Raw genomic sequence first — 26,492 nt, 5'->3', positions numbered from 1 at the left:
TGAGAAATTGTAACAGAATACATTTCTGCCCAACACAGGGCAAATTTGTATGTAAATCTTCAACTTCTGAATTACATATTAAAATCGTATTTTAAAATTTGCTCCAAGATGTCAAACCTCTTCAGTTACAGTAATTATATTTCAGAATGTGTTTATAGAATAAAAATTAGCATAATCACTATAAAGACAGCTACACCATGGGAGAGATTTGCTATAAGAAGTACCCTTGTTCAAGACAGAACCCAAAACAGATTTATAAATGTCAGAAATCAATGGGGCATAAGCACGAGTTAAATATCAAAAACATACTTAAATTTATCCCTGAATCAAGGCCAAAACAATTAAGTAGTTTTCCCAGATTTCCACAGTGACCCTAACACCTTATTAGTAGGCTTTTTTTCTAAAAAGTTGGGTGGTACTGCAATCTTATAACAGCAATCTGGGGATCTTGCATATACTGGGCTCTGCAGGGAAGTAAAAATAGTTATTGCAGGGCAAGATAGCACAGACTGGTGGTCTTAAAATATTAACTGCCCTTGAAAGTTATTATTTACCTGACAAAGCCTTGAGTACTAATCTTAAATATGTCAGAAAATGTTACATTAAAGATCCCATGAAATATAAAGCTGCATAAGCAGTCAGCAGCTGTGCTTTTTAGTTGGAAATGAAGAGCTGTTATTTTTAGTCCACAATTGCTGATCAATTCTGCTTTTCTTTGAAGTGTGTGTTTTCACTGGCTCATGGCTCTGAAATCTACAGTATACTCTGACACACAGGATGCTTGATGGGGCACCCCTTTATTCATTTCCTTTCTTCTTGGCAGAAGCAAGCACTGTAAAATGGAAACATAAGTAACTTTCCAAAGAAGTGGAAATTGCTAAGACACTTCCCTTTTTCCATCTTTTTCTCACATAGTTTGGTTGGTTTGTTTGTTTGTTTTTCTTGGCTTTTTGTTGGTTTTGGTTTTTTTTTCATCTTTGCTCAGATAACATAAAACTTTTTCTGTGCTTCCTTTAATTAATGGAAACGGTTCAGTGAGGGAGAAAATGCCTGAAGGAAAAGGTTTACTTTTTGGTAAGGACTTTGCATTGCAAGTAGCTGACAAAGGATTTTGTTTTGCAGTGGTACCAGCAAATGGAATAAGCTTCATTCATTGAATCTATCTGATGAAAAAATTTCTGAATATGTGAAAATCTTGGGATTGATCGTAATGTCATTCATTATATGAAGACACAAATAACATATCAGCATTTCATGGTGTTAGTTCTGTACATTTATATAATGAAATCTGGTCCTGGTACAGAAATACAGTGTTCATGAAAGTATTATACTTGTTATACATATGTAATTCTTTGGACCTTTTAAAACATCAAAAAGCTTTTTCAAATCTAGGATGAGGAAGATTTTTGCAAAAGTATATCAACATGTGTATTAAAGAAAACAAAGTTCTTTAGACAAGAATCCTAGCAATGACTGTTTTCACAAAATAGTTTTCTTAAAAAATAATTAGAGAAGCTTTCAAATTTTAAGGAGAGGAAATAAGAGGAGAAAAGGAAAAAGAATGAGTGGGAAAAAAAATTTAAAAATTTAAAAAAAAAGGAAGGGAAGGGAATGTATTTTGAATTAGCACAGGAGATTAGGAAATAATATTTCCAGTTTCCCAATATTTTCCTGAAGAAATCTGGAATGTAATTGTAAAATGTATATACGGAACAGATGGGATAATTTAAATTGTTTGCTGGTTTTGTTCTCTTTTCCTAATTCCCAGGTTTCAGTGATTTAGGTTTGTGTATAAACAAAGTGAATATCCTCCAGCAGTTCAGAGATATCCAGTGGACTTTTTCTTTCCTTTGGGGAATCAGACATGTTTGTGGAATTTTACAAGCTGCTACTAAGAGGTGGGACTGTGGTGGTACGTAAGTATTTTTCCATCTGTTTCATTGTGATTTACCCGAATTCCATGAAGATAAAGAAGAGTTGTTACATCTGACAGACCTCCCTAGGCTGCACTATAAACAGCAGGAAAGACCACCTGCTACACAAAAACTTATGTTACATCAAAGCAGCAAGGACGGCCCAATCCCAATCAGATAGCTGCAGAACTCCTAACCACAGCATTTGCCTGGTGGCTAAGAAAAATTAAAAATAGATCTGCAGACTAGACATAAAAACCCCTTCATGGTTTCTCAGGAGAGGTGTAAATATTTTTCCTAAAATAAAATTTGTTTAAAATTGGTCTCGCCTGCTGTTAATAATTTGTTTATGTACGGATAGCCCCCAGATTTCTTCCAGTTACATATCATTGCTTCATCAAGCTCCATTTACATGAACTAAAGACCAGACCCTCCCAGGCCATTGAAACATGAGAAATTCACTACCATTGCTCACCTGTCTCCTTTCAATAAAAGAAATTATCTTTACTGAGACAAAGAAAATACAAAGTCTTGATAGCAAACAGAAACTGGCCCTTTCTTTATGTAAGGTCTTTTGTCTTGGAATATTTTTTTTCTCCCTTTAGATAGAAAAATAACAAGAATAATGGTGAGATGTAATATGGTTTATTTCTGAAAGTAGTGCTTGCTGAAGATGGTAGTGTTAGAAAATAATCCCTTTCTTGTTCTGCTAATGAAACAAGAGGTTTAGAACATCATCTCTACAAGTTTCCCCATGTATTCCAAAACTGGACTTCTGAAACCAGTCTATATTTTTGTTTTTGCTGTTCATCCCATTAGCTGGAAATGTCAAGATAATGTGCAGAAATTTTGTGAGCTAGACACTTGAGACTGGGACTGCAAATACCAAGGCATATCTCCTGAGCTACAGAAGAGTCATTAGAGAGTAACAACACAGGAGTTGCTGACTATTGACCTAGGCTGGATTCACACCAACAACTTAGAGGTGAAAAACTCCATATGCTCTTACCAATCCCATGAGCAATCAAATCTGTCATATTTTACACCTGGACAGTTTAATGAATTGCTGCAAGAACAGCAGGTCTGGGGTAATAGTGTTCTAATTAATATAACATTGCATGATCTCAAACAGCTGTGTTCAAAATGAACAAAACCAAAATTGTACTTTACTTCCTTGTTACAAAAGAATTAAATTAATAAAATTGTCTAATTTTAATACATTTTTTTTTAATCTCCACCATGTTCCCTAGAAGTAAACCTTTAATAACTGAAGTGTGTACACTCTGAGACTGACTTTTCTTGAAACAGAACTTTTTAAAGGAAGACAAGGTAAAACTAAAAAGAGCTACATAGACAGAGAATGTACACTTCAAAATATCATCCAAATAAGTTTAAATAAGAAGACCAATAACACAACTGTCATTGCTACAGTAATGCACGTGTTAGTCCACCCTCTCCTACAAGCTAGAAGTATTGCCTAGCAGAACTGACATGACAAACTTTGATTAGAAATGATACCAAACAACTTTGTTAAAGTGGCTGCAACACTGATACTAAAAATTATGAGTCCTGAGAGAAGATTGAAGGAAACCCTGAACAGTTCCCAAGAGTTCTCATGGGTTTGTCATTTTGTCACATTCACTTATTTATGTTTATACACAGTGTATACAGAAATGAGTAAACCAAATGCACTCATATAGAGTAATTCTCCTGAGATAACTTCCAGAACTGAAGATCAAGTTGTCATTCAAATAAAAGACATTTTCATCTCCTAAAATCTGTATAAAATGTATATATTTATTCTGCTTTCCAGATAATCATACCAAACCACTTGAGAACTGGAAATAAATGAACCAAAGAGGATTAATATGCATTTACTTGAATCATTGTAATTTTGTTTGTTTGTTTGGGTTTTGTTTGTTTGTGCTTTTGGTTTTGGTTTTCGTTATTTTTTTTATCAGGTTAGTCTAAAATTTTAGCTAGTGGAGACCAGAAACAAGATCTGTGTCCTGATTGGGTAGGAAGATAGTAAACAGAGACTGGTTTTTTTAATATATGTAACTTTCAATTTCATATTCAATTTCATTTAAAAATAAACTAATAACAACAACTAAACAAGTAATATAATTGTCACTGGTATCTAACTTTTTTATTTAGTGAGATATAGAATACAACTACACTTAACAGATATATCTATCTTTCTTGTACACAGGCAATCAATCACAGAAATTAACTTTCTCAGAAAAAAACCACAGCTGCTGCTGTGAGTTCTGCTTTCTTACATTACTGATGTACAGACAAATTTTTTGAGTTGAAAGAATTTGCAGCAATTGATATATTAGTATTTGGAAAAATTAATAGTTTTAAGCAACTGGAAAAAGGAAGGAAAGAATTAACTACAGGGTCTACAGAATTACAAAACAAAATCTCTTGGTTCTTGGGTGTTTTTATTTTTTCACTCTGAGGCAAGACTCAAGGAATAAAAGAATTCAAAATGCTAAATCCTGTCTTGAAGTGTGTACTGCTCTAATGGGCATATCACACACTCATAAGAAAAAAAAAAAAAAAAAAAAAAAAAAAAAAACAGGGAAAATATTGGATGGAACTTTTTTTTTTTAATTATTATCCTGTGGAGGTTTTATGAGTATTTTATAATTGAAGCAAACTGTAGAAGCTCTCAATTGGGTTGCTGTGGAAAGAATCATGGGGAAGGTCATTGTAGTTCTCTGATCCTGCTGCTGGTTTGTGCCAAATCTGCCCCTTAGAGAGCAAGTAATCTCTTCTAACAAGATACAGCCTCAAACTAAACACGATATCTGAACACCCACGACCTACAAGAAAGTTCAGATTCAAATGTTACTGTTTGTTGAAACAGCCTGACAAGCCAAACTAAAATCCCATATAAGTTGCTACATTTAATTTTTCTTTTCAGACTACCCTGTTTTCTATAAAGCCAAATGTGAACTCTAAGAGTCATTACTAGCATACATCAAATTGTATCTTGGAATCTGTCACACGCCTGTCTCAAAAATCTCATTAGAATGTGCTAAGTAACCTATTAAAAAAAAAAATTGGAAAAGATAGAACCTGTCAGTCAACCTTTTTCTAAATAAAGATGTTTTCCTCCCTTCTAAATACTGAAGAATTTCCTGGTATAATATAAATATCAGTGTCCCACACACGTACCCTAGGTGTCAAGATTATCTCATGGTTTTGCTTCTAATAAAAATTAGAAAATTATATATATAAATTTCAGTCTGAAGAGCAGGTGGCAGGAAAGTTTGTAAATCTTTCTGGAAAGGTGAGGCATATATTTTTTGAGAGATGAGGGCACTGAACTCACCTCTTAAGCACTCTGTGTGATCTATTTCTCACATCACATTTATAGTGGATGTGGGTTTGGCTAGCAAAGATTTCAGTTTTTAAGCATACAGAATTTGAATTCAGAATTGTTCTGTCCAATTAATGCAAAATATTAATGAGCTATATATATTTGCTGTTTTTAATATGATCAAAAATTGTGTTTCATTAATTTTGAATGAGTAGGCTTTATGCCAAATCATGTATCATCTGTCCTTCTACAACTGGCACAATACCATCACTAAGCACCATAACATGTACTCTGGCTAATTTGACAGGAATGTAATTGTCTGGAATCAAATATGTAGTGTTATTCAGTGGCTTTACAGATGACAAAACCAGAGTCCAAGTTCATGTCATCACTCTCCTTCTTCTGATATTCTTAAAATGCCCTAGCAGAATATAAGAGGTTTTTATTTTGTAAGAATGTGAAAAAAATACCTATTTTTAACTTCATTCAAGATATTAATTCAATTTCAGTTTCAGACATGGCTATTAAAATAAATCAAATAACTTAGTTATTTGATCAACTGTATATGAAGTTTTTTTCTGATATATCAAATGGTCTTTAGACATTTACTTACCCATCCAACAGCAGTTTTCATTATGATTTATTCCTTCAGTTATTTAGATATCCTCAGCATTAATATCTTTTACAGAGACCTTTGAAATGTGAAAAGAATCCTCATCTGAAACAACAAAAGATTGCTCAGAATAGGTCTTACTTTACAGTTAATCTATAAAGGCAAAGAGCTGTTTTATTCAGAGCATTATCAGAAGGTGTTTATGTATTTCTGCCTTTATAGCATGCTATAGCTTTCTGACTAATTTGTAGTTAATATAAACCAAACTACAGAGTCTTTTTAGACATCTCCAAGAAGTAATTTGCAATGTTATACATTTGTATTGGCTTTGTAGTTCCAATTAGACATGATAAAATCCATGTCACAAAACATGATTTGAACAAATACAAAAAAGAGCTCAAGGTAGTATCAGGAGGTTAAGAATATGAAGAATGGAGAACCAGATCTTCCCCTGTGTCAACATGATTCAAGTTACAGTGAAGTTTAGATCCTTGTAAATGAAATAGTGCTGGAGTCTCTGAGCTCAGACCACATGTGAGTTGCAACATTTGGCACAACTTTTACTCTGCTCTGGAAATTCCTAACGATGATCTAGAATTTCACGAGGTTGTTGTCCCTCCCAAGGAGGAAAGCAACGAAACTCAAGACCTAACTTTCTTCTCTTTCACACATGTATAAATTAGGAGTAACATCATCTAAATCATGCTGCTATTAGCTACCTTTATAATAGCCTATATATTTTCCATTATGGTTTCATGGACCTTCAGGGTGTTAGAAGTGCTCTATTCTTAGATGAGTTATATTCCAACTGCTTGCATTTTTTCATGATCTCATAATGTATATGAGAAGAGCTGAATGTGTTAATTTCAGTGACCTGGCCAAATTCCATTTCATACAGTCATAATCTCTCCACCTGATATTTTTTTGAAATTCTGCATAGCTCTGGTTTGCTGTGCAAACCCCATGCATTTGGACACCTCTCCTGTAACACCTAGGAGCAGAACAGAGTGCTTGTGGTATCTTCAATGACATCACTCTGTATGTACTTTGGAAAACACCTTGTGACACCTCATAAATATCTGGTTAACGTACACAGAGATCTGCACCACTCTGCACACTCTGCACACTTTTTACAATAATATTCTTGAAAGATGAACATCACCACTACGATCAGTAGTCTAATCTTAAAATGAAGCTGATTACCAAATATCTGACTGTCTTATAAAGACTTTATTGACACAAATTTCCTTATGAGCAGACTAATATGTAAAATGTATTCAACTTTCTAAGGAACAAATTCTGTTTGGGAAATCTTTTACAGAAAAAGAATAATAAAAACATGTTGTGAATGTGATTGCTTTTTTATAAAGATTAAAGTTGCAGATCTTGAAAAATTTGTCTGAGTTATATTGCTCTCCTTGCTTTAAGAAGATTTGTGCTCAAAGATTTTCATGTTCAGAAATTTGAAAATCAGTTATCCTTAAAACAAAGAGATCATTGTGGTCTTATCATTAGATCTTTAATCATGAACAGGAAAGTTGTGTAAATACTTTATACAATTTAAGACGTACCCCAAACCTTCATCTCAGTAACTATTCAAATTGTGAAGCAAGAGACTGAAGTGATTTAGAATTAATTCTCCCTTAAAACCAATGGTATCCAGATTATCTGAACATCTCCAAAACTCAGATGTTCTCTGTAAGTGGTTTTTTTTAAACAATTTCTGAGTTTCTTTTTTAAAATTACCTTCAGCTAGTTTTGGCTTCTTTATCATGTTGCCCTTACCCCTTTGCCTTGCAGACTAAAAAAAAAATCTGCTCTAAATTACTTTTTTACTGTCATTGCTGTTGGTTTACAAAAGTAAATCTGACATAGTACCAAGGTTTCCCTTTTCCTTGGGAAAAACCAGGGCCCACTTCATTTTTTCTCACATACACAATACACCAATGCTCGTATTCTATCAAAAGTATGTAAGAATTCATTTTGGTTTTATTTGTAAAGCAATGATTCTATAATGATATTATTGTATTTTAAAAATAATAACTATGGTAACAGATTGCTCATTACTGAATGTTTTACAAAGTCAGTTTGATAAACACTTTTCAGTTATCACCCCTTAAGCTGAATAGTTAGAGACATTTAGCATTCATACAAAAGACAGAATATCAAACAAGAGCTTTGGAGTTATATAATTTTAATAAGAACTGAGAGTCTGATGTGAAAGAAAATAATCATATGAATTATTTCACATATTTGAATAATTTTCATTCAATCTGTCAGGCATATAAAGCAAATCACAAGTTGGAATTTTCCAAGATTGTGGCAGTATTGTATTTTAGTTTTCTGATGTCTGTTTTTCTTTAGAATGAATGTTCTGTAGGCCTAATGCACAGTACCCCACTGAAAGACCATTTCACTGAAACACTCAGCTCTCACAGATTTACCCCAAATTTAAAAAAAAATAATAAAGATCTGAAAATCAAAGTTTTAACATTTGGCAAAGTATTATTTAAAACAGTTTTCTTAACATTTTGGTGCTTGCCCTACCATTAAATACAATATTCTCTTGTGTGTCTTATAACGTCAAAACACAACGTTGCATAAACATTTAAGTAAATTATGTTATTGAAAGCCCAGTGCCTCAGTATAACAGATTGCACATGGGCTAAATGAACTACACCTACAAGGCTAAGCAGCAGGTCGTTGACACATCCAGGAATGAAACACAGCATTGAATGTTGGATGGTCTAGTAGTATGATTCTGTTGATTCCTTTTGAAAAAATATCAGATGTATTTGTTGCATGACTGGTAGAAGACAGTATGGCTAAGTGCCAATGAACAAGAGGTTTTCTATTTAGTTACTTCAACTATGTAAGATACAAAAAATATATTTCTTCACACCAGTGAACTGTTCAATAATGTTAACAACACCAGTGACCCATTTCCTTTAAATCTTGGGAACTTTTATAAAGGTAGGTTGTTAAGAATGTGATTTTCTTTTACTTCATACTTAAAAAAAATGCAACAACTCCAGTACCCTAATGAGAATGTTCACAGTCTAGTGCCCCAGCTGCAAAACCAAACCAGTTTCTCTCTAAGAAGAAATTCAGAGAACGAGTGGCAAATAGATTTTACTAATTAACTGAAACCAACCATTATTCATGCCCATAATTACCAAAGAGAATTTGACAACCAAACAATGAATGCATGTAAGTATATATGCAAAATAACTTGCTTTGTGTGAATAACCAAAGCTATTTACCCACTAAAATAACCAGCTGCACAGGTAACTAAGATAGCTGCATGTCTGTGGAACTACACAGCTTTGAAAATCAAGCTATAAATTCTGGTACAGAATTAGTCTGGAAGCATTTTATGATGATATTCTCAAATAGTCGATGATTCCCATCATAACACAGCATCATTCCAGTTTAATTTCATTAACATCTTTCAAATACACAGGTTCCCTATTTAACTTAATTTATATTACAGAATGAGTCTCTGCATGATGAATAAATGGAATCAATTTTATGAGATGACACCTGTAAGGGGTGCTTTTATGCATTTTTTATACACTATTTTTTTCTGTGTTCTGCAAAGAGTTTACTTTAGGATTAGAGACATACACACTAAGCCTATGCAAAATTTGTCATTTATACCCATGTCTTCACATAAGCACTCACAGAGTGGATAATATGGTGTTAGAATGTCAATAGAAAGAAAAAGAAGCTTAAATTCACAAGCCTGAAAAGAGCTTTTCAGATTATTTTGACTTAATGAGCCACGGAGTGGGAAGATTTTGCCCTAAATGTAACAGCATCATTTGGAGAGACAAGGGAAGTAGGTGCAAGTGAAAAGATCAGAGAAGTGGGAAGCGAGAAGTCAAGTCATCAACTTCTCACCCATTGATAATTAAAATAAAATAAACAGCATATTGTAATATGTTTCCTGGTTTGTTAGGTTTTTCTGACAGAGGAGATTGTGCATTTCAGTATTATCACAGTGTAAGATATTTTTATTAGTCTTTACAAAAACTTTTGAAATTAATATACTACTATTATTATATGAAAACATATAGTGAACAACAACATATATTGTAATCATGCTCATAACTGTCATTTTGTTCTCTATACAAATATATCTTACATTATAATTGCTATTTATTATTATTGCTATTATTATATAGCTCTTATACATTTATTTTTCTGTAGATATAATACATTTAATAGCAAATTAAATTTTTTTTTTACTGGCTATAGCTTAATATTTTGAGTTATTCTGGCATGCTTCCAGTTGGCTTTGTCCAGGTGAAAGTCCAGAACCATCCTCTGACGTTGTTCACCACAGTTTCTCACACTTATCCCTGTCTTTCCCCTTCTACTAGTAACATGCTGACATAGCTTTTGGGGCCTGGGAGATTGAAAAATCTAGATCATCTCTTGAAATCCCTTGGAGGTCTGTTATTTGCCTTATTCTCGTGCCTCTGTTAACATAATGCTAATTAATTTCAATCCTGATACAAGAGCTTTCTGCATGTATTAACAAGCTCATGTTAACACAGGTTTTCTAGATTACTTCATTATTAAAATGTTCCTTTCCCCATTGCTCTTCTGTGAATGTCCTGATATCCTTACAGTGCAACTTACCTATATTGGTACTGTATATAATTTTTTTTTATTAATTTTTTTTTTTTAATATAGAAATTCTAATTTACAAAAAGACTGCACTCTCTGAGTCAGTCACATCAGAACTGTAGCTTAGGCTGGATCTAAATCTACTTTTGTAGGTATTGTAGTAGTGAACCAGTACTACCTCTTAACTTCTCTAGTGTAAGGAAAAAAGTCTCCAGGTGCTGGTATGTAATTATCTGCATTTTTTTGTAATTTGCTTTGTAGCATGAATGGCCTTTGAAATTACTTTTGATATTGCTGAAGTTCTGATAGTGAAACAGTACCACAAACTATAAAGTTGTATGTGTACAGAGTAGGTATTTGTGCTTTCTGATTCATATATAGGTACTTAGTAGTATGGCTTTAAATACCCAGCTGACAGAAGTTAAAAAAACCCAAAGTCCTTTTTTCAATTGGGTCTGCTTTAAGCATGTAGACTTATACTGTGCAAATTACAATTTTCTTTTTATTTTCAGTGTCTGTGGCTTAGGTCAAGTTAATCATATGTTCATTTTATGCCAGCCATTCATAACATCATCAGCACTGGTGTGAATTACCTAACCTAGGATCATAAAATCTGAGAGTCTTATGCAGAAGTTACAGGCTTAGCAGTAAGTTACCATGCACCTGAGGTTCAGAATCAGAAACAGAGCAAAGTTTAAGAGAACTGCCAAATGAATATCATAAAAACATTGATTAGAAAAAAAGAAGTGTTGCGTTGTATTGTATTAATAACAATCTGACTGTCTGTACATAATTTCCAAATTTTGGCTAACAGGGGTTAGAGTATTGCTGTAAAAGCAGACAGTTCCATGTTTAACATGCCTCTTCCTCTCTGTGTACCATGTCTACAACCATGTTCAGCCATACTAGTATGGGTATTGCAGATGGGCTTAGGAGGTTCAGAATTTTTTACACAGTATTTGGTTTAATATGTTATGTCAAATAACAAAAATACAACAATATAACAAAATCACTAAATGTAAGATTTGTATAACAGGCAGCTAATTTATTGACACAGAATATTTTTTGGTTAGTATTCTTGATTCACATAGTTCTAAAGTTTTGCCTTTGAAAATAGGTATTCTGTCCTGATAAAGCCACTAGTTTTTGAGTATGATTAATTTTTTGAGTGTCTGTTTATAAGGACCCTGTCCATTTTTCTTACTTCCAATAGTACCAGAGGTGACTCCAGTTGTTATGTGGGGAAGTTGCAAAGCCATATAAGTAAAACAAAGGTATGTACTATTCCAGGCAGTCCTTTTATCTCTGCTTTTTCTGTTTTTCACCTTGGGCATGTGAGCTAAACATAAGTTCTACTCTTTTCCTGTATTTCTGAAGAGTTTCATATACTGGCTCTTTTTTTAGTGATGGTTTTGTTTATCAATATGAGACCTTCCTTATACATACATGCATTTTCTGGTTGCAGTATTGTGAATAAAATAATTGTAGAAATGTCTAGACAACTCATGTCACAGAAAGACACAGAGTAATTACAGGCCCTTTTGCCCCCAGAAAACTTGAAAATCATTATTATGTTTTTCATTATAACATGAATTTGTAATAATATAGAAAAAAATCCTAGAAGCAATTTCATTTTTTTTCTGAAACTAAAATTTAAATTTTGTTTTGACCACATGGATGTGTCTGCTTGTTTTCTTTGAATATAAAATGGAGACAGTTTTATAAATATAAACATTCAGGGAAACTGTATTCCACTTCCAATATTCAGAGATAATTTTTTTATTTATTTATGGATTTTTCATGTGCAGGTTAGCCTCTCTAGGGACTGTATCTGGGAACTGAAACAATACTGAGCCCTAAATTCTCTTGTAGGACACAAGTAAGGATAAGAGAACTTCAGTGCTGGGATCTACTTTATTTATAGGGGTAACTCAAGTGCACAGAGAGGAAGTAGACAGTGGAGCAGAAGTGAGGGTATATCTGTTCCTTGTGTACAGCTTACACAGGATAAGAAGGAAAGCAACCAGGCTGATGAAGGATTGAGATAACAAGTCCTGTGAGGAGAGGCTGAGGGAATTGGAATTGTTTAGTTTGGAAAAGAGGGGGCTGAGGGGAGACCTTATTACTCTTGACGATTACCTAAAAGGAGGTTGCAGTGAGGTGGGTTTTAGCCTCTTCTCTCAAGAAAGGAATGATAGGACTAGAGGAAGTTTAGACTAGATATGAGGAAGAAATTCTTTACTGAAAGAGTAGTCTAGGATGCCCAGGAAGGTGGTAGAGTCACCATCCCCAGAGGTATTCAAAATTTGTGTAGGTGAGGCACTACAGGACATGGCCCAGTGGCATGGTGGGGTTTTTCTGGAACCAGCCTCAGCTACAGTGTGCACAACTGAACTAAAAGAAATCTGATGCAATGTGTGTGATAGAAGTTTGCTGCTCTGAAAAAGGATGAAGTTTCTGGTGGACTAGAAATAAATATGAAGCTAGAAAATAATCTACATAATATACCCATTTACTGAGTAATAATCCTGTAATCCAAAAATTGAAATTATCCAGCAACAAGAATGCATGAATTTTCTGAATAATAATTATACATTTAAAAAAATAAAATTAATATTCCAAAACAGAAGAGGCACTGAATATCTACTAGACCTAAAAAGCATAAAGAAAGTTAAATAAAGCCACCACAGAGGTGGGAGGTTTGAAGTGTTTACAGAGGATTTTAGAACAGGAAGCAAGGAAGCATGTTGAACCTCCTTAAACCAAATGTACTATTTTCTATTTTACATACACATAAAATAATTTTCTAAGCAACTGTCTAAGCCCATATATTAGACTAAATCTCTGAGGCACAGAAATCAGTTTATCCAGAGTAGTGAGTGCTCACATTCAAAAAACCAAAAAAGTCTTGGAAAGAGCTCATACTAAAATGAAGTGTGGAAATCACCATAATAATTTTGTGTGCAGTTATATTTGATATGTCCCAATAAGATAAGTTCTACCTCTCACAGTAGAATCACTTCATGTGTCTTCTTTAAGAGCCAAAAACTTCAGCTTCAAGTATGAATTTCATGAGTTGTTAAACTGGGTCTTATTCTTGTCAAAGACCCTGATGACACCTAGCAGTCCTGAGGACATTTTAACTTAGTCTTGGTAGGAATTCAATACCTAGAACAGTAGTTCTGAATCTTTTTCAGTTTATTAATCTGTTGGTTTTTTTTTTTCAGTGATTGTCCAACATGGACTCATTTACAAAGTTACACATTTGCAGACTTCAACACAGGTTATATAGCTTTGTTTTCTTAGGCACAGTTAATGAAATTTTAAGAAGCCAAGGAAATCTGGGATTCATGCCATCCCAGGTCTGCTTTAGATAAGATCTGAATAAGGGTTTAAAACCATAGCAAGGACCTAAAGACATGACCTAGTTGGAAGGGAAAGTGATTAGACTCTTTGGTTCTCCCTTGATACATGTAAGCAGCTTGTACTTCAATTTGTTGTTCTCTCCAAGAAGAACCCATTTCTCACCTCAGAAATGTGAGTGTGAGGATGCTGGCATCCTTTTTTTATTATTATTTTTTGGTTCGGGTGTTAAGAATCAACTTCCTTTGTTTCCTTAATCAACATCTCCATGGGTTTTCTAAACATAACCTCTTCACCTTTTCCATTAGGTAGCACAACAACAGCAGCAGGGTAATCATTTGCTGACATGATATAAACAGCCTTCTGTTTGAGGAATGAGAAATGAATGGATTGATGAATACTTCCTTTTCTTTAACTGCACTAGAGCTGCAAGCACTGGTGCCTGGTGTTACAGCTCCCATCTGTCATCAAGATGCGGCAGAAGCTCTTAGATGCCTTGCTACCCTTCTTTACAATTTGTGTTTCCATTTCAAGGCTGCTAGCCACATTTTCTTGTGTAACTGATTTCAGTGTCAAAAGGAAAACTTGAGAGGTGAATAATTTGTTCTGCCAGGAAGAATTGAATTTGCAGTCACCTTGAATGGGAAAACACTGCATAGTTATGGATTGCAACCTAAGCCCTTGTTATGCCCCAAAAAAGGGGAATCAGAAACAGCCAAAGAACAGGCATACTGCTGTCTTCTTATTTTACTCTTTTTTAAAAATTCAATTTCTTTTTATTAATGATTTTTGAACAGCAGCAGACTTGACCGCAAACAAATACAAGGATACAATGCCACTCAAAAGTGCTGTCTCTGACATTAGTATCCCTTGATAATAAGAATTAAAACAGCACTGAAGACCACAAAGACAAACATAACTGGAACGCAGATGTTGAGAAAATAATTTTAAAAAATTGGTAAAGTTAGTAAAGCAACAGATGGTGAGGAAAAAAAAAAAAAAAAAAAAAGCAGCATGGATGGAGTGGGTGACAGAGCACTTCTTTGGGGAAAAGGACATTTTGGTAAAGTTTCTGCAGATTCCTGGTGCATTGCAGTGGATCTCCAGGATCTGATTTAGATATGGAAGACTATGCTATACAATATGCAATGTGATGTAATTAGGTGATTCAGAACAAAATTCAGGCAAAACAATGGGAAAAAATACAACAGTTTTCATCCAGACAGGTAGAATTCCATCCAGCTCCATAGTGAATCATATTGGCTTGATCAACCCTCTGTGTACATCTTAACAAAATTGTATTTTGATACTAAAATTCCAGTGTTTTGGTGTAATCAAAATGTTTGTTTTATTTTGTTTTGGGTTTTTAAATTTTTTTTTTACTATCAATTAGATACCATAGCAGTATTTTTACTTTTTGCAATATGTCTGCAGTATATGTTTGGATTGTAGAAAAGGTTTCAGAAATAAACCTAAAGTAAATGGACAATAACAAAAAGGAATATTTTTTTCATAAAGTAGTATATAACTAGGTACTCATGCACAGACTCATAAAAGGCCTCAAACCCTTAACTTCCCAGATGCATATGGGTTCTGGCCCTCATCTGAAACCTCATTAAGTTTGTTTGTTTGTTTGATATTTACTAAAAACTTGAAACATGGAATTTTTAAGTATTTTGCTGTGTATGTTCTACATCACCACATTAATGAGAAACCGAGAGACCTAAAGGAGAATGGACTATGTAGCAAATTCAGTGGAGTTTAAAAAATTTAGTTGTCCAAAACTCTCTGCTAGCTAAAGTTCACAGCTGAGTTAATGTGTATTTCCCTTGTAGTTGCTTGCAACACATATGCACAGCTTCTGTGAACCATTTTTGCTGGTTGGGGAGCCCACCTGTGTAGATTTTTAGTCACCTCATTTCTAGTCTTCAGAGTCCCAATTTCAATCACATGCTTCATTTCCCTGGAAAATAGGCAAAGGGTACTAGAAAACAAACAAACAAACAAACAAAAAAAAGAAACACCAAAAAACCTGCAAAATTAAAGAGAAAAAGAGTTTCTACAAGTACTTTACAGTTTTTAGGAGAAGAGTCTAAGGGAAGACAGAAAACATGATTTACTCCAGATTCAAATGAAGGCAGAGGATGAATTTTGGGTTTTAATTAGCTTTAATAACCTGTTCATGTAGTTACCTATTTTATGTGCCTTAACATTACTTATATTTTCTACACATAATTTTAATAGTATTTTCAGTTGACAATATTGGAATTTTTTTTTCCTAAGACACATGAGTTAAGCTGTATGGAGAATTAATGCAAAGTAATTGAAATGAAAAACTGTAATTGTATTTCAGTACCAATTTCCACATTGAATCACATTTTTAATGAGTTCATCCTCCAAAAATGAACCTCAAAATCATTATTAGTGGTCTTCACTGTATCAGCAGCAGGGATCCCTGGAGCTACTGCAGAGCTACATGACATCTGTGCACATGGCCTAATCCTAAGGTTTTTTCCTTAAGAGAGGAAAAGAAGTTGATCTCCATGATGTAGAAGCATCTACCTCTATGGCATCCTCAGTGTTCAGTCACAAACTCCCTTATCACACGTCACCAAAAATGCAGAATAACTATATACAGAGAAAAAATATCCCACATGTTTTGGAGGATGGCAGGAGAACCAGGTGGTATTTTAAAATCATCCCAAAACTTCTAAACTAAGGTACAAGCCAAGAATTTAGACATTTTTTGCTGTTAAAGTCTTTCTCTGTCACATAGAATTAATTATATTAGTAAGCACCTATGCTTTCTATATCCACAGATATAGTAAACCTCAAATGTATGGAACTACTACTGAATAAGTAGGCAGTTTATTAGTATGTGCATACACATTCAGACTCCACATTAATATGTTTACTCTTTAGGGAATTGTCCCTAGAATTTTATAGAGGTTTATTTCGTTAAAACGCCAGGCTAGGATGTGCAGTTTTTTGGGGTGGTTTGTTTTCCTTTTTAATCCTTTATTGTCTTCTAAAATAAATTATGTATCAAATTATTTTATACATGCAACATAGAATAATTAGCAATTGTTAAAAAAAATTTATATGGGGGCATACAGAAAAGTCCATGGGGAAACTGTCATCATATTAATTCCCTAATTGCTTCACTCTTTTCTTTTTTCTTTTTTCTTTTTTTTTTTTTTTTTCCATTTAGGTCCCTAGACAAAGGTGTAATTGCTATGGAGAGTAACTCTTTTGATTGTGTGTCATCCTTTTCTTGGTTTTAAAAGTGAAGCTTTCAGCTTCTGAATATTAATGCCAGGATCTTCCCCAGGAGGTGTATATAAAGTGGCAGCACTGTTTGCTCCAAACAGTGAAAACAGCGGTGTTCTGAGCACATGTAGACATGTCCAGTGGTATTCTTGAATAATAATATTTCTCTACTGAGTAACAACATTTTAGTATACATATGACATTATGATTTTAGTTATGGTAATCTGGTTTGTCTTTGTGCCCTCATTGCAAGGCTGTTGTAGAAATGAAGCCACTCAGACATGAGCTGAAAAGGTATTGTACAGGCAGGTGTTTTCAGCAGTTCAGAATTGCTTTGGATTTCAGGTGGTGCAATTTCTCAGAAGCTGAGGAGGTCTGGGGAACGTGCACCTTCTCAGACTTTGGTTCTTCACAACAGACACTTTTCATCTATTTGCCTATATAGAATTTGATAGCAGAACTTAAGACTCTTAGTGTGTGAAACAAGCTAATATTGCTCTGACTGTTCTAGTCACAGTAATTACTTAAATTTAGTAATATTGCATGATTGTTTTTATTAAAGATTTGTTAATTAATACTATAGGGTTTTTTATTAATATATCTTTGGTTTTCTTCAACATGATTTGAAGTAAATTGATATAGGAATGGTGAAATCCTAAAAAAACTGCAATGCTTTTCTCTTGAGGCAGTAGGAACATAGATTAAGCAGTAATGTTGCTAAAGGATGGGTCAGTCCAGGCCTTCCATTTCAAGAAAAAGTTTTAAATTGGTCAGATCTAAATAATATATATCACCCTATGTGTTTGGCCTGAATTTCATAAGATAAAATAAAAAAATATAAGCTCTAAAGAAAACACTTTAGGCAAAGTCCTTTTAAGACAAGCATTGATTTCCTCAGGGAAAAAACTATGCCTTCATATTCAGAACTATAATTCCAGAAATATGTGTGGCACACTGTCCACACAGAAATATGAAAAATGAAATGTTCCACTTTCTGAGCTTTTCATTTGCTGTGATTTCTGTTTTTCTGACACTAGTTCCTTTAAGCTTCATGACAGCTGCTCAGTGCTGCTCATAAATTCTACCTTAAATTATGCTCTTCGGAAACCCATTTCAAACACAGTTGTATGAACATGATGCAATGCATTTTATAATGAAATTCTATTTGGTCTTCCAGAATTCTTTTTTTTTTCTCACTGATAGAAAATGTACAGTTTGATTGAAAACAAATAACTTTACAGACCTAAATCTGTAAGGGTTGTTGCAACTGTAGATCAGCCACATTTTCTTTGTATGTTTATAATTACATCTGTGGACATGAAGAATGAAATTAAATCCATTATTACAATTACTTGTTCTCTTTTCTTGGACTTTATGAATAAAAAAATAATTTTTTTAATTGACTTGGCAATTAACTTTTCAACTGAATGCTTGTTTTGCAACAGAATTATTTCTTCTGTTCCTTTTGCTACCATGGGACACCCGAGTGATCCCAAGCTAAAGCTGAGGATATAAGCAAATTACTTTTCAGTATAACATTGCTGTGCTAAATACCTGGACTTATTTACCTGTATAGGTAAAAAAATGGGACTTGTTTACACTGGGACAAACCAGAACAGAAATGTCTTCTATTACAGTCCAATTTTTCCGTTCATTCCTTAACACAGACAGAGGTATAGAAAATAATTAAATTCATTATCCATTGCCTGGAGATGAGAAGCAACGGAAAAATTCAGCTAGACGAGAAGAGAAAGGTTGTCAGCCTCACCAGGAAAGAAGGTTCCTCAGCATTGTTCCTGCATCTAACAATCCTAGAAGATTCTAAATTCCCAAGCCATTCCAAGTATAGCCTGTGTGTACTTGTGTGTGTTTTGTCCTTTTCAAAAAAGACAAACAGTATGGCAAGGGCACAGAAGGAAGTGAATTATTACAGCTCATCATTTTGTTACTTGATGCTGTTTTGACCAGAAATACAGAATTTGCTGCACAACAAAACTACTATTTTCCCACATATAGAATTACCTTTGGTAGGAATTTCAATTGGCTTCAGTGCCAGTCTTTATGTTTAGAGCTCACATCTGAATGGTTTTCATAGATTTGTTGCCACACAATGTAAACATCATTAAGAAGTGATGGTTTATTATACTTAGTTCCATGTACTAGTAATTTACTCCATGCTGATAAAGCTTCTGCTTCTTATTACTTAAAGAAAACTGGATTAATTTAAAATCTTGGGGTAAAAAGAGGGAACGACCTCTTGGCTTAAGATGTATAAATAAAGGGTTTATCAACCTACTCAATCTCAATTAAATACTTATTGTTACAGTGAAAGTTTATCAGGAACCTTGAGAGAAATATTTAAAATTTAGAAAGAAAGCTTTAAAATTTACACAAATAAAACCAAAATTATCTTATTCTGATACAACAAATAATTTATCAGACATTACATATCTAATCCTGGTTTCTGTAAGTTAATATAAAATATAAAAATATTTTAATTCATTAAGCTTTTCTTCAGTTATTTCCTTGAAGGTTAACTTGAATGAAAACACTTTAAAACCACTGAATATACTTAATTTTTAAATACAAAACATACAGTCTTTAAAATGTTAAGATTTTATTAAAATCCTTAGAGGATAAAACAATGGGCCTGTTTTATAACATTGTCTTCATATATATAAATACCTAAGAGATTTTCTTTGCATAGTTAATAATACACAGTCATGCATCTATAAACAAAAACAAACTAAAGGCTTTTAAGAACTTCAATATATATTGATTACAAACAGAAATGGAGTCAGACCTCCATAAATACAAACTGAATTACAAAAACAAATAACATAAAGGAAAAAAAAAAAAACCAGCTAGTATCCTGATATTTAACTCTTTGTAATTTTCAGCACACACTGTTAGGTCATGATATGCTAGTGTTGTCTGTTTTAATTATTTATTGCTGCTTTTACTGCCTTGGTTATCATTTTCCCAAAATATATCAGTCATTGAAAAAAAACCCCAACCCTCTTTCAATTCTTTTCTTTAATAATTTTAAATGCCTAGGAAAAAAAAAAAAAAAAAAAAAAAAAAAAAAAAAAAAAAAAAAAAAAAAAAAAAATCAAAGGATCAAAGGGAAAGAAAGAAATATAAGTGTATAACTTTTACTTTACATTTCATGATGTTCAATATAATCTCATGATTTTTAGCTCCATTTTTAATAAGAATATTGAAACTGCCAGAATTAGATTGGATTCTATTTGAAGGTTAAGAAAGATAGGCGGTGTCTTAACAGTATTTTAATACCATCTTATAAAATATGTAAAACACTAATCCTCTGATGATTTCATTATATGCAGTCATTTACAGTGCCATTCAGTGAATTAAAGTAGGTATAAAATTCTGCACATTTCAACAGAACTGTCCCTTGCTTATTGTTTTACAGGAGATCAGAATACCGTAGGTATTTTATAATCTTTCCTGGTCTCAGGATTTTTTTGTAGGTCACTAGCCTGCATGATATACTTTTAAAGGAATAAGTTCATTGCATAAATACTGAAAGTGTAGCTTGATATTTTGTTATGTTACTTTTCTATCTATATTGTTTAGATAGTATTGTCCAAGCAATTGTTGTGCATGAGAACAGAACCATCAACATGATGAGGAAAAACTGTTTGGTGTTCCTTTCAGTAGTGAAGATTTTGCTTAGATTCTGATCTACATTACATCTGTGTAAAATAATCAAACATAAAAAGATTAACAGGGCTAATAAGGAGGTGAATGAGGCCTTCATTTAACAAATTGAATTACAGAGGACACAGCAGGAAAGGATTAATGAGGTTTAAAAGGTTAGGAAAGACCACGGGATAGTGGAGCAAATCCTTAGCTATGGATCAACAATGTCCTGAAAGCAGGGTGGAAAGGCAGGTTTTTACTTTCTAGTCACTCAAGTTCTTACGTTTTTTTGTTTGTTTCTTTTCAAAATTTCACTGTAGTTTTGAAGGCTCAACAATACATTTTAATAGAATATCGTGTACATCTAAAATTCAAGCTAAAGATGAATCAAAATTTTCCTGGTAATTTAACACAGGCTTAGTTAATATGTAAATTCTTCCTTTTTTTTATTTCATTATGTTTTGGAAAGTAGAAAGACAGAATTTTTCAAACTGCCCTTTTTTATCTGTTCCATAAACAATAGTGAGTAACTATCATCTCTCCCCATCAGTCTTGTAAAATGCATGGCTCACACATAGGGTTTTCTTAGGTGCATTTTACTAATCTCCTTCTGCAATGCAAGTGCCTTATGAAATTATTACTCCATTAAAAATAGTTGATTGGTTGCCATTCTCTTTTCACAAATTTAATCAGAAAGTTGATTTCAGGAACATAAGAATACATAAAGTACTATATTCATCTGCCAGAAGTTTTCATGAGATCCGCTAATAAATGATTCTCTGCTGATGGTTGTTAGAACTCCACTGCTAGAGCAGTGGAAGATGATGGAATGAAGCAACAAGAGATAAAATTGATTTTCTACCCTTTCTGCTAGATAATAATACTGAGCATACATCCTAACTTCTAAGAAAAAAGCTAGAAGCTAAGATACAGCTAGAAGGGGGAAAATCCACCATATTAATATTATGCACTATAATCCACCTGCATGCAGCCAGTATCAAAGTAATACTGTGGGTACAGTATCACAAAGATTGGGCATTCTCAGGGTGGCATGGCCTTATGAAACTGGCATAATCAGTTTAGCATTCCTTTTCTCCAAGTTAACATGAGAGTATCACATTGCATTCTGCCAAACCATTCCTTTACTGAATGAGTGATATTTTAGCCCAATGGCATGGTCGTAAATTAATTTGCTTGCACAAAACTTGCTCTTTGCAAGCAAACTTTGTCTTCCCAAATCTATGTACCTGTTTCCAGTCAATATCTATAACAAAGAAAAAATGTTTCTAAAATGAGCCCTTTGCACTATCCACCAGCAACCTTTGGCTAAAAAACAAAACAAAATAAAATCAAAATCAAAATACAAACAAAACCCAAAAAAAACCCAAACAAACAAACAAAAGAACCCCAAGAACCCCAAAAACCAACCAACCAACCAAACAAACCCAAACAAAAATCAAAAAACCAACAACCAAACAGGTCCAAATCTAGATACTGCTCCTGTTACTTTTAAGAGGTTCTCCTTCCCAAAACAGATATATTGTACAGCAAACTCCTTTCATGGAGGCACAGGGAAGCATACTGACACAGTATAACAACAAACTGATAATATGCTAAGGTGATGGCATGGTGAGGTGCTTTCTCAGCAAAAGGTTTCATGCTGCCCATTGGGTTCATCACTCTGGTACAATGCATAAAGTTTCAGCTGTCTCCTTTCTCCAGTACATCCATGTGTGAGGATAGATTACTTGCCTTGTTAAAGAAGGTGACAGTGATCAACTGAAGTGATAACCTTTGAGCATCTGTGCCTAATTTGGCTAATATAGTTCTCCTATCCTTGTGCTTTCTATACTTATGTAAGGTTTAATGACAGGTAAAGGTTGCTGAAATACAAGTTATAACAAAGGCTTTGTATCTTTCCAGGAAAAAAATGTGAAATGCTTACCCAAAGGCCTTTAGGTATGCTTAGAGAGTTTATTTTTTATTTGCCATCTGTCACAAATCACTCAGGGCCAAACTGTGGCCTCAGGCCTCTTCTGAATCAAACAGGAACTAAATGTATGCCCCAAAACAGAAATGCTTATTCTTGAGCTAACAATCTCCCTCCATTACTCTTCCTTTGTTTTCTAAAAAAACACTGAATTAATAAAAAACCTAATAGAAAGTCCTGATGGGACAGATAAGAAGTATTTTTCCACTGTTTTAATTTTTCACCTTTCTTATTTTAGCTAACTTGCCCTGCAACTCAGGACTTGGCTTTAAAGCATCTGCTTTGTTTATTTGCTTAGTCCTTTGACTTCAGCTAAATTTCCTGCTGTGCATGGTGGTAGCATGAGTTGAAAACTGAAGGAGTAAAACCAACCCAAAGGAACACACAATCTGGTAGGATTTTATTTTCAGATATTAAATGTGTTTTCAATCCTCTAAACAACAGAAAAAAATTGTAAACTAATGCTAGCTGTTAACATAGGCTGTTTAAGCACACATATTATATTTGTATAATAAAAATGTATACATTACTTATGTGTATCTAGGAAGAGTATACATCATTCTCTGATGGCAGTGTGTTATCTAGAAGTGATCAGAAACTTGTGACTAAATGTATTTTCAATAAGAAGTGGTCATTTATAAAAAGTAAGACTTTGGAGGCAGCTGATATTTAAGGGGTAGAGTCATTAATATAGGGTGATTACCAATAATAAACATATTTAAAATTTGAGAAAACCAAGACACAATGTCAAATTACTTTCGGAAGCAGCTCAGACCAAGGCTTAATAGAGGCTAAAAGTTCCTTGCCCATTTGATGAGATTTTTAATTGAAAATGTAGGGCAACATTGGAGTAACAGGTACACAAGAAGCGAAAAAAAATAAGGCTATGAAGAAATAAAATCTCATCTCCTAGTAACGATAAGAAATTCAGGAAACAGCCTTTTAATTTATTTCTTTTTTAAAAAAATAAAAAAATAATATTACAGAGTTTGTACTTGATGACAAGGGTAATAAATGTCTAAATTCACAGATCTAGGTTTTAGTATCTTCTGTCTTTCCATTTAATCCCTAGAAATAATAGAAGGGGGGGAAAAAAGGAATGGTCAGGATGACTCAATGCTTTATATGTGATAGAGGTGTGTGTTCTATTTTAAAAAATGTTTTTAAAAAATTAGAGAATAGTCTAACCCTAGTTTACATTTGAAGAACTTTAGCATGAGAGATTGACAGTGACTCACAGTTCAAGTGACAAAGGTAAATTTTAGGATTTCTCATTCTCAGACAACTGTCTTATCATCCTATCACTTTGTCAAACAAAGAAAAACATTACCTGCATTTAGCACAAATTAGCAAGATATTTAGTCTTTTTTTCTTTCCTTTCAGCCCTTCATTTTCCAGTATCCAACATGTGATATTTCTGTCACCTAGCTGGTTTCAGAAAGTTTATTTGAGAATGAAGCTGCTGCCCCATCAGACCGGGGTTTTGGATTCAAGTGATTATTTACAAGCAACCTTGCCTTCCAGAAGAGATGTTCAGTGCATTAGAAGAGTTGAGGAACTCCACCCATAGGGAGCTCTTCTGAGTATAAATTTACTATTTCTTGTAATTTTTGTTTCTTGAACTAGTTTCTCTCTTGGGATGTTAACATTTCTTTAACTTCCTGATTTTTAACTACAGCTTAGAAAGACGGATAGAGAAAGAATCAGAAGAATTTCCCAGCTTGAACTGGAAAGACAAGCAATGGTGTCTTCTCAGTGCCAAGGTCCACCACTGTCCTTTGGAAATCCACCTTCTGTGACTCATTTTCCTGCAATGTTGAGGGTGAGGCATACATTCTTGCAAAGGCATCAGAAAGATCAGACTCATAAGGAAACAATCACTCCAAGAACAGTGTGAAAAACATTTTCCTCTAAAAGATTAGGGTGTTAACAACTGCCTGGAAAACAAAACAAAACAACCAATAGAACAAACAAACAAAAAACCAAGCAAACCAAACATTGAGAACAGAAGTTCATTAATCTTTACTCAGTACATAATTCCCATGCAAGATCCTTGCAGATTGTTGCAAGTGCCTTGAGTAAAATATATTAATCACTTGCAAAAAACTCCATTATTACTTCCATCCAGAGCAGTTACAAATCCTATTTTCTACAGTGGAATCTAATGTGGTTGAAGGGATTTCTAAATTAATATATGTTCTCACAAATTATATCCTATTAGGGAAGAAAGAAAACAAAAAAACAAACAAAAAAAAACCCCAAAAGTGAGTACATGGCAAGCAGAGAACTGACTGGGTACAATTTTTGGAACAAGGTAGCACAGGGCAGAACAGATTTCTTTGCCAAGATCACAAGTGGAGACAATATTCCTGTGACCACGTTAGCCTATTAAGACAATTGCAATATATTTTCTACTAATTGGAAACAAATAAGTACTGTCTGGAGAAAACAGCAACAACATTGAACTCTAGTCTCCTATTTGAATATGTCATGTATATTACCTAGGAGATTTTTAGTATTTTCATGTACTGATACAATTTTTCTCTTCCTTTTCATGATTTCATTTTGCCTCTGGGGTTAACTTTTAGTCAGACATTTACATTCATCCCTATTTGAAAATCTTGAACTGCAGGTTCAAATAAAGGTAATGTCATTTTTGATAACTGCAAGATTGTGTTTTGGAAGCATTTTAGAATTTTTTCATCACTTCTTGTTGACTCTGTTGAATGTCTAGTTTAGGGGAAGTGTTTGATCTGCATATAACTCATCAGCTTGATATTTTGTAAATAGTCTGTTTGGATCTCTACCATTTTAATTCAAATTTTTGTGTGGGTGGGTAGAAGGCATTTGCATAAAAATCTACAATTCTACTGTGTGAACCCCTATTCAATATGGCATTGAGTAATCCTTTTTTTTTTTAAATCCTGTAACATTCTTATGCAATGTGATCATGTGGGTGTAGCCACGCGTGTCATAGCCTGGGCATTATCATGAAGGTGTCTGAAGTGTAAAGCTGAATGTCTACCAAACCCTTAAATTTAGTCAACTCCTAACCCTTTCATTCTTACTGCACTATATTTTAAGCAGAAGTGCTATGAGAGGTGCTGCATAGGTGAACTGGAATGGAAATATATTTTAATTCCTATAGTTATGTAACTGCTTTATACGCATCTTCATTATACTTCTGCTCATTCTAGAAGTCTATGTAGCTACCAACTACAGAGGTACACATAGTCACCAAAATTGAGCTCTCTGACAGGAGTAGGATGTATCAAACAAGGACAGTGTTGTTGGCACATCATGGACTGTTGGTTTTTCTGAGGGCTTTGTGCATGTACGCATGTGTGCCAATACAGTAATCTTTCCTTGTCTGTGTGCTCTGATTTGTTGAATGCTCATAGTTATTCTCAGAAAATGTATTTGCTGATGTATTGTTATAGATTGGATAGAAAATATAAAGTCATTTTCTTAAACTTCGCAAAGAAACCTAACAAGCTGTTCACTATGGCAAGGGAAATGGCTAAGAATACTAAAACAATTTCCTTATTTTGGGATATTAACTTCAGACTATTGAGGCACAAAGTTATCAAAAAAGAGAAACTTGAAAAATCAAAACAATTACTTATAAATATTTTCTCAATGTAAACTAATTGAAATTCACAGTCTCACTTTGTTCTTATGCAATATGCATAATTTCCAAAATAAGCTCTT

At 33.7% G+C, this 26,492-nt stretch overlaps 1 long non-coding RNA gene across 1 annotated transcript in view; it reads left to right on the top strand.

Annotated features, from left to right (window-relative positions):
- The window catches only part of LOC139797054 (uncharacterized), a 154,642-nt gene extending 134,373 nt beyond the window's left edge, over positions 1 to 20,269 (top strand). The window contains exon 2 of the long non-coding RNA XR_011726264.1: positions 20,183 to 20,269. This is a non-coding gene — a long non-coding RNA (uncharacterized lncRNA). The remainder of the gene's footprint in view (positions 1 to 20,182) is intronic.
- Positions 20,270 to 26,492: the final 6,223 nt, after the last annotated feature.

Source organism: Heliangelus exortis, chromosome 5 (assembly GCF_036169615.1).
Source record: "Heliangelus exortis chromosome 5, bHelExo1.hap1, whole genome shotgun sequence".
NCBI classification, from domain to species: Eukaryota; Metazoa; Chordata; class Aves; order Apodiformes; family Trochilidae; genus Heliangelus; species Heliangelus exortis.
Note: the sequence above shows the minus strand (reverse complement) of the source record. Positions and strands in the feature narration are given on the sequence as shown.